Here is a 2,683-nt window from a genome sequence, read left to right on the forward strand (position 1 = left end):
CATCAACCATGGCCTCTTTCCAAAGTTTTCCATCCTCTGAATCTACTGCTTCCTTCATAGTTATGGGATCATCATCAGTAATAGATAAAGAAAAATTTGAATAGAAAGTAGATAGAATATACCTTTCTGGCTGCCTTCTTTCTCGAACTGATCTTCTCACACTTGCAGTTTTTGGCTCTTCATCTTCTAATTCCTCCTCTGCTGTAGAGTATGACTCTTCTTCCTTTAGATCAAACTCTATCTTCTCAAGTTCCTTTGGTTGGACTTTATGTTTAATAACATCTTTCACCTCACTTAACACCACATCTTAGCTATACACAACCTTCCTTGTTACTGGGTTCCAAAGCTTATAACCCTTTAAACCATCCTTATACCCAATAAAGATGCACTTTTTCAGATTTACTATCCAACTTGGTTCATTTCCCCTTTAGAACATGTACATATGCATCACATCCAAATACCCTCAGATGTGAAAGAGAGGGTTTCTTACCAGTCCATACCTCTTGTGGAGTCTTATCCTCCAACGCTGATGAAGGTGATTTGTTGACCAGGTAACATGCTGTCTCCATTGTCTCTTCCCAGAATTCTTGTCCTAACCCATCCCCACTGAGCATGCTTCTTGCCCTTTCCATCAACATCTTGTTCATTCTTTCTGCAACTCCATTTTGTTGAGGTGTATATGGAGTAGTACTCTATTGTGCTATACCACAGTTCTTACAAAATTCTTCAAATTCCTTACTGCAAAATTCTCCACCATTATCTGTCCTCAGCACCTTTATCTTCTTCTCTGTCTGGTTTTCCACTAGAGCCTTAAATTATTTAAACCTATCAAAGACTTCAGATTTCTTATTAAGGAAATATATCCATGTATTCCTTGAGAGGTCATTTATAAATGATACATAGTATACAGACTTACCGATTGATGGAACCTTCACAGGTCCAAACACATCACTGTGCACAAGCTCTAATATTTGTTTTGCCCTCTTACCACCAGAGAGGAAACTCACCCGATTTTGCTTCCCATATACACAATTTTCATAGAAATCAAAATCCAGAGAGCTATTACTCATTCCTTCTACCATACCTTTACCATAAAGTATTTGAAGACCCTTCTCTCCAATATGTCCAAGCCTTTGATGCCACAACATGGTCTTCTCTCTTGAGACCACTAGATTTTCTACTCCACTTTCAGGAACCACAGAACTATTGCACCCATAAAAAACAGTGCTACCTTGCAGCTTGTATAGAGTTCCAATCCGAACTCCCTGCATCAATATCAGTGCTCCCCAAACAATCTTGCAGGTATCCTTCTCGAACACCATTTTCACACCTGCATTATCCAGCTTGCTTACAAAAATCAGATTTATGGCCAAATCAGGAATATGTAGGACACCCAGAAGTGTTCTAATCCTTCCACCTTGCAACTTCAACTTTACTTTTCTGCGACCAACAATTCTATCCTTCCTATCATCCCCTAAGAAGACATCACGACCATCATATTATTCATACTCATAGAACCACTCTCTATGGGGAGTGAAGTGAAAGGATGCACCTGAGCCAATCAACCATGCCTCATGATCTACATGTGTACTTGAAGAAGCCAATTACACATCCCCACCTTCATCTGAAGTGGTTTTTGCCTCTACAGAAGGAGCATCATCAGATCCCTTTTCTTTGTCAGGAGCTTTAGATTTACAGTCCCTTTTGTAGTGCCCTTCCTTTCCACATTTCTAGCACACCACCTTTACAGGTTTTCCTGGAGATTTAGATCTCCCTCTAGATTTAGATCTCCCATTCGATGACTTATTTTTTTTTCTATTTTGGGACCTCCTCGTACAGACAAGGCATCACCATTCTAGATCTCCATATTTTTCTGTCTCATCTCCTCCATCAGCAAGGATGAGACTATTTCATCAAACTGCAAGACAGTTTCATTGCTACCTATTTCCATAACTAGACTATCTCACGAATCTGATAGAGAACACAACAAACTGATGCACTTATATTCATATGAAATTTTGATATCAACAGATGATAATTGACTTACCACAGTATTAAACACATTCAAATTCTCTGTCACTGATTCTCCATCTTTCATCATCAGGTTATATAGCTTTTTCCGTAGGAACAGTTTATTCACCAGAGACTTAGATTGGTACAAAGTCCCTAACTTGTCCCACAAAGCCTTCACCGTAGCTTCCCCTGATACATTCAATAATACTAAATTTGAGACACACAATCATACTATGCTCTTGCCTTCCGATCCAACTTCTTCCATTCTTCATCAGACACTCCTGTTGGTTTAGTACCCGAATCTACGACGATCCACTGATCTTTATCCACCAACATATCCTCCATCTTGAATTTCCACAACTCAAAACTCTAACCATTAAATTTCTCGATCTCTATCTTTCCACTGCTTTCCATCTTCTTTCACCACCAAAATCGATCTCGCAGATCTCCCACTGAACGAGATCTACCACAGGCCCGAGCGAAACCCCTCAGCAACAAAGGCATCCCCTTCAAGCCAAAATAGCTATGATACCAAATGTAGGCTTTAACCCAGTACAAAAATTACCTGCATATGAATTCTAAAACATAGAAAATAAACAATGCAAGAGCATAACACATAAAACACATATACACACAGATTTTCCCCTGGATCCCAAAACCGAGACTACCA

Source organism: Pinus tabuliformis, chromosome 2_1 (genome assembly GCF_031772625.1).
Source record: "Pinus tabuliformis cultivar Carrire ecotype Pingquan chromosome 2_1, CPIR1, whole genome shotgun sequence".
NCBI lineage: Eukaryota > Viridiplantae > Streptophyta > Pinopsida > Pinales > Pinaceae > Pinus > Pinus tabuliformis.